The following is a 13,069-nucleotide window of genomic DNA, read 5'->3' on the forward strand; positions in this document are numbered from 1 at the left end:
GTGAGCCACACTTTTAGAAACAATACATGCACTGTTATAGTTATTAAGAGATTAGTTATATAAAAAGAAAATTATGTAGAATAGTATCAATATTTAAAAAACTAAAGATAAACAGAAAAAATAAAAAATAAGGCTCTTTTTATGAAGACTACTGAAAAACAGTACTTTAAAAATTTAATTTCTTAGCTGCTCCTATCTGTTTTTCTCTCACTCTCTTCTTTCTTCCTTCATTTTCTCCACTTTTATGATTGGCTATTATTATGAGAAAATGCAGGCTGCAAAGAATCCCCTTAAAACTTGAACAAATTATCACAGTGTTCAGTTAGTAATGCTGAGCTGTTTATTTGTTTTTTACATTAAAGTCTAGTGTCTAGGATCACTGAACCAGAGCAAATAGACCAGACACATGGTTAAAGTGTTAGTGTAATAGCAACAGAAGCTATCGAACACAATTTCTGATTGCCAGAGAGACTGTGGGTTTTGAGGTTTCATTCTGTTGCTTGGAATTAAAGCTACAGTCTTTCCACTCTGCTAGTTCCCAGAGCCTCACTGCAGCTTCTACCTGTGCTCATGAGTCCAGTGGCAAAAGCAAGGTGCATACGTTGTATTCTTTTGTCCATTTCTTGGATTTTTTAAGAAGTGGCACACAAAAACCTCTCTGTTTTACCTGTTAAAAGCAAAAATAAAAAAACCAATAAAACTCATTTGCAAACTGATTCATTCAGATTATTATTTCCTTTTGGCCTCCCACTATTTCACCAGCCATTTGCAGATGGATGTTTGGATCTCAATTTGAACCTTTTGTTATTAAGAAAACATTCGTCATGCCCACATGCATATGGATTTCTGATCATTTTGGTTTACTGTTGAAATGAAAGGCCACCCTTGAATTAGAGGCTTCTTATGAAATATTAAAGCTGTGTTAATGACTTTTCATTTAATCACTTTTCACATGGGCCAGGTTTGGTTTATGGTTTGGTAAATGTCAAGGGTACTAGTTATAGTGATTTTGTGAATGACCTTCCATGGTACTCTGAATTTGGGCAGGACCCATCTGGCCATTTGAAGATATCGGCATATGGGTCATTGCATATCCAGTAATCACTTGATAAATTCAAACTGTAACGAGCATTTGCACCACTCAAAGGCCCTAGTTTTCCGTTAGTTCTTTTTAGTTGGCATTAAGTCTCAGAGCACATATTTTCTCCTTTGGCCTTGATTCATGTGAGGTAGAAAGATCAGGGTAAATCTGGCTTTCTGTGTGAATCTACACAGTCTTTAGTCCAGAGGAAAAGGAGAAATACTTATGGAAAGCAATGCAGAATCCCCTCAGTATAAAGCTCATTTAAGTAAGTATAAAAATGAATATGTAAGCTCTTCTATCAAAATGACAATAAAAAGTGATGATATAATTTCAGTAGAGGAAGGCTGATGTTTTGGAGACGTTCGGCGTTGTTTCAGTTTATGAGTTACCTATGTGTGGATAGAAGTGAATCATTCACATGCCATTGTTTTTGATATTTGGCATTTCTTGATACCAAAACTCCAAGGAATGTTTTTAAGATAGATTCTAAAAATATACACATGCTGACTTGTATATAACAATAAAATGTTACTATATTTTTTTAAGAGTCTCTCAATGCTATGACACAAGGTTCTCCTTATGGTCTGCAGTCACTTGTGTTATACTAATTTCTTATCTTATATAAAAATGGATTATCTGCATAACTATTCCAATAGTTCTGTGAGGGAGCTAGGGCAGGTGGTACTATTCTTCTATGGTAAATAAGAAAATTCAGAGTCTGTCAGGAATTGTGAGGGCTCTAAGATTTTACCCTATGTGCAAGCTGACAATATGGCCTGTTAGTGTTCTCTGGATGCTGACAGAAGACATAAAACTCCTAGATCAGAGACAAAGGCAACATACCAGAGAGCTTGAGCATGATATTGGCTCCATTTCCCCATGGCCTCCAGCTCCTGAGGGGTGACATAGGTGGACCTAGATGGATGCTGCGCATGCAGTGGGTTGTTACAGAAGAGGTATTTATTGTTTTTATAGTGAGTTCTAAGCAAACCAGCTCTTTGGGTAGAAACATTTTATCCTTCAAGGTAGCTTCTTGCAAAAACTACCTCGAGAAGTGGCCTCCATAAAGAGCTGTCACGGCCTTACATTCATGGCATAGCCAGCAAGAACGTAGAGTGTTCAGGGCACATGGGCATTGCCTCTTCCAACAGAGTCAGGGGTGCTTAAGTGATATTTTCAGGCTTATAAGGCTAATAAGTGGCAGAGCCAAAGCTTAAACCCAGGTTCTCAGATGCTAACTTTAGTGCTTTTTCGTTAATGTTAATTAATGTTAATGTCACTAACGTAAATGCTTATACTAACACAGAAATGAACACTGAATACCCAGACCAATAATTTATGGGTTATTAATCCTACGTCAGAGACTTCAGTGCTAAAATGTATATACATTATCATTAAATCTTCTCACATTGCTGGAAAGTAGGTACTGTGTTCTTTAAAAATAAAAAAAAAGGTGAGTCCAATTAAGTACATTTCCTATATTGTTTACACAGGTAGAAAATGGTAGACTCCAAAGCTCATGCAGCCCAGACAGTCTCTTTTGTAGGGATAATTTTAGTGGTGTCAGAAATTCTGTATATCCAAACTCTCTCTTTCATAGCTTTACCAGTCCTTAAAACCTTCACTGTTAGAGATTTGATCTTTCAATTTAAGACTCTGTTTCTTGTTAAAAACCCCAATTCCTTGAAAGGGTGACAATATAGTCATTTTACACTTGAGAGTGAATGAGTTGGAAAGGTCCTTTCATGTTTTAAGTGTTGATGGAGTGGAAGGCAGAGAGAACATGAGGATAGAGTTGTTGGTTTGGTAAGAGGAGGCTACGACAAGGACAGAGGTTAAGGAGTGAAAGAGGTTGGGCTAAAAATGGGAACATTGTCCAACTCAGTGCTTGGTCATGTGGTTAATGCTTTAGTTTGTTGTACTTAATAGTTGAGTATCTAACGCAAAGTGACATTGTGTTTAAAAAATCAGACCATAGCTGATTCCGACTGTCTCAAATCTCTGCTTATGAAGAGATAGTTTTGCAGTCCCCAAGAATATGGGCTTTGGAACCAGAGGGTCTGAGTTTAATCCTAACTCATCCATGTCTTAGATGTGTTATTTTCCATATTTTACTAAACACTATGCCTCAGTTTCTTCATTTGTAAAATTGGGATAATAATAATAGGGATTTTATGAAGATTAAATAATAGAGTTAAATCATTTAGAAGAAAACCTGATATTTAGTAAGCACTTATTATTATAAGTAGCCCACCTAAAATTCTTTTTAGAATGACAGCTAATATGTAAAATAAGAATATTTTAAAAAACATGACCTCCTTTAATTTATCATAATGTTAATAGTCTTCCTCTTTTATGATTTCAATTTATAGGAAATTCCAGAAATAACTGAGAAATGCTCAATTAGGTTCAATCAATTGTAATCCATTTATATGAAAATAATTATTTCTTAGTCTACGGCCATGCTACCCTGAACAAGCCCGATCCCTCTGATTTTGTCTGATCTCAGAAGCTAAACAGGGTCGGGCCTGATTAGTACTTGGATGGGAGACCACCTAGGAAGACCAGGCACTGTAGGTGTAAAACATAATAAAAAAAGAAATAAGGGATTGTAAGCTGACAAGGTCCTTGCAATCTGTGAGGTCAACCAAGGGTTACCTTGCTTAAAAAAAATAAATTATTTCCTGAATAAATTATAACTAAAAAAATTAATTGTAATTTTTTACGTTACAAAAGCAATTGCTTTAATGGTTTAACATTTGGGAGCTCCTATTTTGCTTCAGAACTGTGCTGGTTTCTGAGGAAGGGCACCACTGTGAAGAAAATACAGCTTCTTTACAAGGAGCCTACAGTGTAGTAGAAAATACTGAGAGATGAACTGATTAGTATTTTTTAAATAAGAAAACGTTAAGACATAAGAAAAAAGGAAAGAAGAAAATCATACCTCTCAGAAGTAACTTTTCACAATTTTAATTTTTTCTTCTAGTCTTTTCTTATGTATGTATTTTTTAACATACATACTGTACGTGTGGTTTTTTACTGCTTTTTTCTTAATGTTATATTGCATTCATTTACTTATCTCATTAAATAATTTTAGAAAAATGATGTAAATGACTGGTATTATATCATATGAACATATCACAATTCATCTCACCATCATTCCCCTTATTATAAAGGTAGGTTTCTAGTTTTCACTAGACTATAGCTAAAACTTGGTAAATAACTCCTATGTAAGTTTGTGTGTGAATCTTTGATGTTTTCTGCAGTATAATAACTCTTTAAAGTAAGTAAACATATAAATATCAAGAAGGGAAATTAATGCTTTAAAGATTTGTAATAGATGTCAAATTCTTTGTAGAAAGTTTGTATCGATTTACACTATTAATAGTATAAGCAAATATAAATTATGCCACATGCTCAATACTGTTTCTTTTTATTTTTGCCAATTTTATAAGTAAAATGATATCATAGTTTCAATTTTCATTTCTTTGGGCACTAGTGTGAATTTTTAAAATCTGTTTGTATTTTTATTTTAGTAATTTGAATAAAATTGAGGTTTTCATAATTTTTTGACACTTTGAATGTTTTATTTTGTGAATTGCCTGTTAATGTTCTTTGTTAATTTTTTAAACATCATATTCACTTTTTTCTTGTAGTCAGACTATTAAAACTGTCATCTGTGTGGGAAAGTTCTTTCCCATTTTGTTTTTTCTAGTCTGCAGAGAGAAGAAAAGGATGAATATAAAGAGAAGCAGATGTGAGAGACTATTGCAGTCTCTAAGAAAGAGGAAAAGAATGCCTGAAATGTAGCTGCTATTCTTATACAGATGAGGGAAATGAAGCTTAGGGAATCTGAGAATTTGTAAATATCAGAGGCAGCCAGTAAATCTCAGGAGTGGACTTCAGCCTAGGTATGTAGGATGCTAAAGTCTGTACTCTTGATCAATATGCTATACTGACTCCCTCATTCTCTCTTTGCTGCTATAGAGGCTGCCAAGACCATTCATTCTTTTCCATGGAGTACTGATTATTCATACCCACAATAACAATGTGGGTTGAAATTGTAGAGGAGCGGGCCTGACATGATCAGATTTATCTTTATATATCATTGTATTGTATTATTTAGCCAGTTATAATTACTAAGTATTGATTATATCTTCTGTTTAAAAAATGTCAAACAAATAAATTGTAGTGCATGTAGCAGATGCTTCAGTGCATGTTTATATTCTTGTTTCTTTGAAAAAGTATATATTCTGCTCTTGGCATGTGGAGTGTTTTATAAATATTAATTAGAACTTGATAGTTGATGGTGCTAAGTTCTATGTCCTTAGTGATTGTCTGTTTAGTAGTCCTATCAATTGTCAAGAGGAGTCTGTGGATTGGTTTATTTCTCCTTTTAGTTCCACTATTTCTTGTTTCACTTATTTTACAGCTCTGATTTTTGATGCATACGCATTTAGGATTGCTGTGTCTCTTTGGCAGATTGACCCTTTTATCATTATATAATGTTTCTCTTTGTCCCTGGTAATTTACTTTTCTCTGAAGTCTACTTTATCTGGTATTAATATAGGTACTCTTATTTTAATTTATGCTTGGTATTTTTTCCCATCATTTTATGTTCAGTCAGTTATAATTAAAGTTGTTGTTGTTGTTGTTGTTTTAAGACAGCACACAGGGTCATTTTTGTTTTTATTCATTCTGTTATTCCTTGTTTTTTAATTACATATTTACATATGAAGGTAAGATTAATCTTTTCTTATTTTTAATTACTGTAAAACAGAAATTAGTAGCAGTGCATTCTATGTTTATAATATATGAAAATTTTAAAGTATATCAACACTATAATATATGAAAATTTTAAAGTATGTCAACACTAAATTTAAAGTATGTCAACACTAAATTTTAAAGTATGTCAACACTAAAATTTTACATTTTTTATGTCATTTTTGTTTTTATTCTTTTAATCCTTGTCTTTTAATTTCATATTTAGACTATTTACATTTCATGTAATTTTTAATATGGTAGTGCTTCAGCCTGCATTTAATTGCTTTCTGTTTTCTCCTGTGTTTTTCGTTTCTCTGTTTTCTTTTTGCTGTCTTTTAGTGAGTTACTTAAACATATTTTATAATTTTTAATTTTGATTCCATTTTGATTCAGGTATAGTGTTCTGTGTGTATCTCTTTGTATAAGTTTTTTAGTAATTGCAATTACGCATGCATAAAAACCTCCATTTATGTCCCTTTATGCTTCATTTTTATCAAATATAATATAATATAACATATAGCATTTAATATTATAATCTACTATAATTATCTTAAAAACAAGAAAAAAGACTCAAAGGTGGAAAAAAAAAGGGTAAACTGATTAGGAACATTGGGACCCAAAGAACAATATAGTAGTGAGCTCTCTGAGAATCCTTTTTGCCTCTCGTATATCCCAGGTTGAATCCTGGCAAAGCCAGCCCCTGAGAAAGATCAATGGACACAGATAAAAGCCCAAAGAAAAGTCAACTGCCTCTAATTAAAGAACTGGGAGAAGGGCAATGCAGCAAGATCAAAAACTTTTCAATAATAACCACGTTCCTCCAACCAAACACGGAAAAACACAAATCTTCTGTTACCTCAGTAGCAAAGACTGAATGGGGAGCCTAAATTTCTACTCGCATTTGGTGATAATAAGGCTTTGTATGATATCTATTCTTCTAAGTATGTTGAAGTTTGTTTATGGCTCAGAATATGATTGATCTGGGTGTACGTTCCATGTGCACTTGAAAAGAAAGCATATTTTGCTGTTGTTGGGTGGAGGGTTCTATACTTTATTTAGATTTAATTGGTGGATAGTGTTGTTCACTTCTATAATTTTTAATGATTTTGTGTCTTCTGCCATCAATTACTGAGGGAAGTTTTCAATTATAATTGTGGATTTGTTCATTTTCTCTTTAAGTTCCATCAATTTTTGGCACATATATTTAAAGCTCTGTTGTTTGATTTATATAAATCATTTTGATTCGTATAAATTGTTATGCATATATGGAAGATCAAACTTTTTATTATATAGTGTCCTTTTTTTTATCTGCAGTATTATTTTTTTGAAGCTTACTTGGTCTTATATAAATACAATTCTCCAGCTTTCATTTGTATAATGTTTGTATGGTGTATCTTTCTCCATCCTTTTCCTTTTTATCTATATACATTTTTAAATTTAGAATAGATTTCTTATAGGTAGAATGTATTTGGGTCATGCTTTTTTATCCATTCTGAAAGTTATTGTATTTTAACTATTTTCTTTAAATTATTCACATTTAATATTATTGATATTGTTGGATTAGAATCTATCATTTTTCTAGCTATTTTCCATTTCTTTCATCTGTTCTTTGTTCATCCCATTTCTGCTTTGAACTTTTCTTTTTTATGATTCTCCTTTATCTCCTTTATGGACTTACTATTTATACCTTCTAAAAATTTGTTTTAGTGGTTAACCTTGGACTTACAATATATATATTTAACTAATAATGTCTTCAAGTGGTATTATACTACTTCATATGTAGTGCAAGGACTTTCAACTGTTTCTCAAGTCCTTCTTCTCATCCTTTGTAGTGTTGTCACACTTAAAATTTTCATATTTTATAAACATAGAATAAGCTGCTACTAATTTTTGCTTTACAGTAATTAAAAATAAGATTAATTTTACCTTCATTTATTTTATTTGCTTTATTCTTGTTTTTTTAGATCCAAATTTCAGTCTGATATATTATTTCTGCATGAAGAACTTCTAACATACTTTGAAGAGTAGGTATGCTGATAATAAATTTCCTCAGTTTTGTCTGAAAAGTATTTTTTCTTTGTTCTTTGAATGATACTTAAGCTGGATATAAAATTCTGGGTTGACAGTTTTTCTTTGACCACTTTAATGGTATTGTCTTCTACCTTGGTTGTTTCTGATAAGAAGTTAGCTGTAAATTTTGTTTTTCTTCCTATTTATGCAATGTTAATTTTATGTATGGCTGTCTTCAAGAACTTCTCAGTCTTTGTTCTTAGCAGTTTGAATATAATAGGTGTATATATATATATATATATATATATATATATATATATATATATATACTCCTCTTATCTTGGATATGTAAATTTATATATATAAATATATAAATTTATTATGCTTGCTGTCATTTGAACTCTTTGGATCTATTGTTTCATGACCATCACTAATTTGGAAAACTCTTGGCCTTTGTTTCTTCAACTCTATTCTTCTGGCCCTTTGTGTCTTTCTTGTCCTCTGGAATATTGTTCCACAGTTCTTGGATATTTTATTATTAAAACTGCTTTTTAACTTGTTTTTCTTGTTGGGTTTTATTTTGGGTAATTGCTGTCAACATTTCTCAAGTCTACTTAGTTTTTCCTTGGTTATGTCAACCTACTAATGAATAGTTGAAGGCATTCCTTATACTGTCTTATTTATTTCTAACATTTCTCCGATGCAATTACTCCTCTTATCTTGGATATCTTTCACCTTTTTATTTAGAACCTTTAATATATTAATCAAGGTTATTTTAAATTCTCTGTCAAATAATTCCAATGTTTGAGGCAGAAGCTGGAATTTGCATAGTTTTTAAAGTAGTACTCAGAGTTGCTTATCACTATGTAAATTTATAAAGAAACATTACAGACCAGCACGCTCACTTGGCCAGCTTGCCAGGAGTAAAATTGAAATAATAAAACAGAAGAAACAATTTGGCACTCTGCTAGGATATTATTCTCACTAGAATACTCAAATGTGCTAAGTCTAATTCTACAAATTTAAATTTATAATCTTTTCATCATAAGAGCTTTATTTCTCCTCTAGCACTTATATAAATGCTCTGAGCATTATATATATAATTTTGAGTATAATTTTAAAGGAGGATATTATAGGGTTTTTTTGACCCAATTGTTTAAAATGTTTTTTTTTTTTTCCCCTGTCATAATCTTCCCTCACTAATTTTTGTATGTAATGTTTCTTTAGAAAATGCTCCCAAGGCTCCAGCACATGCTCAGACAACTAACACCAAGATTTTTTTTCAAAATACAGTGGTGTTTTTAATTCCTGAAAGAGTCAGCTGCAAAAATTATGTGGGTAACTTTGAGGGATAAACACACACACACACACATACACACACCACAGATAATGTGATAGTTCTTTAAAAAAAAAAAGACTTGGACTATTTTGCTTATCTTGATATTGGGGTGTATATTCTTATCAGGAACTATATTTTTTGATATGTGAATAATACAGGCTTAATTTCACAAGCTATTTACCCATCCAACCATTTATCCACTCATTCATTTATTTATTTAACAAACATCTTCTCAATGCCTATCTTCCAAATTTTCATGAATAATACAAAGATGCTTATTGCAGGAAATTTATGATTTACTGAATGAGATAAGACATAATAAGAAGTAACAATAATACGCAATAAAGTGTGACGTTCTTATTGCTCTCTAGAAGCAGAGCCTGCGTGAAACACCTGTTTGCCCTTTCAATTGCTAGATAATTTCCTGCACACATTCTCTCCCATGCTCAGTTGCACAACTCAAATTCACTCAGAATGAGACTGCTTGTGTTTCTTTTATGTTCTCTGGGGTTAAAATTCTCTCCCTGATGTACATGCACAATCCCAATAATATTTATAAGAGTGACTAGTTCCAGCAGGAGTCTCTGCCCCTGAAGCTGTTGGAAGGCATTTGAATAGCTTTTCAGTGAAGATTAATGGTTATAGAAAAGAAAAAAAATCTAGATCTGTCAGCTGGAAGTTAACTCGAAGGACTATAACAGAAGAAAGCCAGTGAGGATACTTCACAATTAGAGGTGTGCTTGAGGAGTTTATGTTGGAGCTAAAGCTTTGATGAATTACATGTATAATGCTACTGACAGGAAGGTGTCAAAGTGTGTGGAAAACAACAGAGAAAATAATGAGAGTTACTATTCTATAATGCCAAAGTATACCGATAATCTATTTGTTTAAGAGAATAGTAAACAAATGCGTTTGTTTGGGTTTAGCTCATTTGCCAAGAGAGACTTAGAAAGAAAGCTGTCCCAAGTAGAACTGTGTTGCTGTAAAGGGCACAGATTATACTTTCAATGATTCAGGTTTTCAAATTTCCAGTGAGCATAGGATCCTGCAGTTAAACAGAGTTTCACTCTGTCTTTCTGGTCTTCACTTGTCTCTCTGGGTAGAGTATCCAGATGGAAAAACAGAGTTAAGAATGAAGTAAATAGAAGTTTGGTCCAGGAATTTTAGTTATTCCTCAAATACATATTGTGTTTTGGTCATTTTTTTTATTTCAAATTTTTACTTTATTAATTTTAATTTTATTTCTTTTATTTTTTAATTAAATTTATTGGGGTGACATTGGTTATTAAAATTATATAGGTTTCAAGTGTACAATTCAATAATACATTATCTGTATATTGCATTGTATTTTCACCACCCAGTCAAATCTCTTTCCGTCACCATATACTCGATCTCCTTTACCCTTATCTGCCTCCTTTCCACCTCCCTTCCCCTCTGGTAACCACAAAATTGTTGTCTGTGTCTATGAGCTTTTATTTGTTTTACTTGTTTGTTGCTTTCAGTTTTATATTTCACATATGAGTGAAATCATATGGTTCTCAAATTTTTTCTTTCTTATTTTGTTTAGCATGATATTCTCAAGATCTAACCGCATTGTCACAGATGGCAGTGTTTCATCTTCTCTTATGGCTGAGTAGTATTCCATTGTATATATGTACCACATCTTTTTCCAGCACCTATTGAAGGACACTTTAGTTGTTGCCATATCTTGGGCACTAAGAATAATGCTGCAATGAACATCGGGGTACATATATCATTATGGATAAGTGTTTTCAAACTTCGAGAGTAGACATCCAGAAGAGGGATTGCTGAGTCATATGGGAATTCTGTTATTTTTTTTGAGAAACTTCCATACTGTTTCTCATAGTGGCTGTACCAATCTATATTCCCACCAGCAGTGTATGAGGATTCCTTCTTCTCCACAGCCTCTCCAACACTTGCTATTTATTACTTGTCTTGTTGATAATAGCCATTCTAATAGGTGTGAGGCAGTATCTTCTTAAAACACAGTTGAGACAAATTTCACCATTTGATTTTCTTTGGAATCTTACTTCTTCTCATTGTGACTGAGAAGCTTGTGACTTCTTAGACATTAGTTCCTACATGATCTGTACACTTTGATTCAACAATTTCGTGCTATATCCAAAAATCCCTCATTCTCTCACTCATTTTAGGGGTCTAGAATCTCAGACATTGCTGCATTCCAGATAACAGAAAGCTACAGGGAAAACTCAGGCAGGATGCCACCATCTTTATGATTAAAATAGAGTTCTCAATTACTTGCCGGCTGTCAACACAGTCCACCTAGAAAAGCCATCACCTTAGACAGACTCTGTAGCCAAAGGTCTTCCTCCTTATAGAACAAGCTGTCCTACTCCACTGTCCTGAAGGAAAGGCTGTGTCTTTATGAGTCTGAGCAGATGGTTACCCTGCCCCTTATAGATAGTCTGGCATCTGTGGTGTTTGACACATTTCTTTTTCTTTTTCTTTTTTGTTTAAACTTCATCAGAGCAAAAAACAAATCTTTCGGAGGAATGAATTTGAAAAGTATGTATTTCTATAGGTTACAAATCTATCATGTTCTTGCTTGCATTTCATAAACATTATTGAGGTCAATACACTTAAGAACAGGAATAAGAAATATTTGCTAGGCTTAGAATATCATGTACTGTTAGTAACTAACAGCACATAGGGGGAGAATTATATTTTTTGAGGTTTAGATTTGGGTAAAGCAGGCTCTGAATGATTATAATTTCTTGGATGTTTCGACAAGTTGCTGTAAAATGTAAGATGAATAGGAATTGCTTTGTAAGCATAATACTTAATCATAGCAACAATAATGATTACATTATACTACTACTAATGTACTATATGCTATGCTGCTATGCTTTTTTTTTACATGCATTATTTTATTTAATTTTCATAGCTCTTGAGATTAAGTATTATTTCAGTAATACACATTTATAGGTTTAAAAAAGGTTAAGTTATTTGCCAAAGTGATACAATGTTGAAATTAAAAGCAAAGACCAGTTATCTTAGAGTCTCATCCTTTAACATTTAGATTTTGCTATTTGTTACTTGAACAATAGCCCAAGGCAAGATTATTCATAAATAAGTACCACTAGACATTGGAAGAAAATTGCAGAGTGCCAGGCATGCATTGCTTTAGGTTCAGTGGCTTTTAGTTGTTGCTGTTCTGGAGGTCACTTCTGCCCTAAGGGTCATATAGATACGACTGAGGGCATACTAAAAAAGCATTTATAATCCTGACCGTAAAATTGATGGTAAGTAATAGGTCAAAGGATTGTAATGGGATAAATTAACTGCAAAATGAAAGATGAAAGCTTAATATGGCATTATGGCAGTTTTGTTTCTTTTCATTCAATGTAGTTTTGCTCTGTGTTTTCTTTGAACATTTTTGACCACATGTACTGCCCTACACTTGAGAGGCTTGCTGATTTTAGATCCAATATGCCTTTTCTCTACTATTTTGTAGTCAAATTTCTAAGGTGGATTAAAAATTTGAGATATTAATATGCCTATATTATTTCCAAATTAAATAAGTTTTTCCTGATTCTAGAAGGCTTATGAAAATTGTAGTGCCTTTTACTGAAAAATGTTCAGCAAATCCTCCTAACTCAGTTTAAAGACTGCCTCTGCATAGCAGAAAGTGCTCTACTGGGTAATATTTGAATATTTGAATTTGCCATCCCAACATTCCTCACAAGGTTGGATCTAGCCAGGGTGTTAAGATTATTTTCCTTGGTTGGCACAAAGTTTTGACTAAAGTTCTCTTTGGTGTCCACCCGGTGGTTGGCCAACTTTTGAGAGCTATATTCTTGGTCTTCATTTGTATAATGACATTTAAAATA

General features: G+C 32.7%; 1 pseudogene; it reads left to right on the plus strand.

Moving 5' to 3' along the window:
* The first annotated feature begins 3,536 nt into the window (after positions 1–3,536).
* Positions 3,537–3,664, plus strand: LOC120617193 (uncharacterized; annotated as a pseudogene).
* Positions 3,665–13,069: the final 9,405 nt, after the last annotated feature.

The sequence above is a fragment of the Pteropus medius genome, unplaced genomic scaffold, assembly GCF_902729225.1.
Source record: "Pteropus medius unplaced genomic scaffold, Ma_sr-lr_union100, whole genome shotgun sequence".
Lineage (NCBI taxonomy): Eukaryota > Metazoa > Chordata > Mammalia > Chiroptera > Pteropodidae > Pteropus > Pteropus medius.